The sequence below is a fragment of the Seriola lalandi genome, unplaced genomic scaffold, assembly GCF_002814215.2.
Source record: "Seriola lalandi dorsalis isolate HSWRI2012SDOR001 ecotype SW California unplaced genomic scaffold, Sedor1 jcf7180002054630, whole genome shotgun sequence".
NCBI lineage: Eukaryota > Metazoa > Chordata > Actinopteri > Carangiformes > Carangidae > Seriola > Seriola lalandi.
In genome coordinates, this window is record NW_019525183.1 from 1,454,312 (window position 1) to 1,454,857 (window position 546).

The following is a 546-nucleotide window of genomic DNA, read 5'->3' on the forward strand; positions in this document are numbered from 1 at the left end:
CTATAAAAAAATAAAATAAATAAATAAATAAATAAATAAAAAAATAAAATAAATAAATAAATAAATAAATAAATAAATAAATAAATAAATAAATAAAACAAGCATGTGCTCACGATTGTGGTCTTTGTTTGCTTCAACAACACCGACGCAAATGTCACAATTTTGTAGTTGTTTCCCTTGAATGTTTGTACTTTCTGTCTCTGTCCCGTTTGCCCCACCTGTGTTCAATCACCCTCTCCTCCCAGGTGTGTGCGCGCACACACACACGCACTCCCCTTTTTCTGTCTGTCGCTGCCCCTGGTCTCCAGCTTCCAGCCAGCCAACCAACCAACCAACCAACCAACCAACCCAGTCAACTCCTGGTCACCCTCCAGAGAGACCCAGTCTTCGCCGTCAGCCTCCAGAACCAACCCTAAACCCTAAACCCTAACCAGAACTAACCCTAACCCTAACCCTAAAAAATGAATGACACCCTCATAGTTTCACACGTGCCACTCACCCTCATAGACCCAGTCTGGGATCCCATTTAAAAGCCAGTTGTCCTCT

The 546-nt window shown here is 42.1% G+C and overlaps 1 long non-coding RNA gene across 3 annotated transcripts in view; it reads right to left on the reverse strand.

The window, feature by feature from the left end:
* The window catches only part of LOC111665274 (uncharacterized), a 33,498-nt gene that overhangs the window by 20,275 nt on the left and 12,677 nt on the right, over positions 1 to 546 (reverse strand). The window lies entirely within an intron of this gene.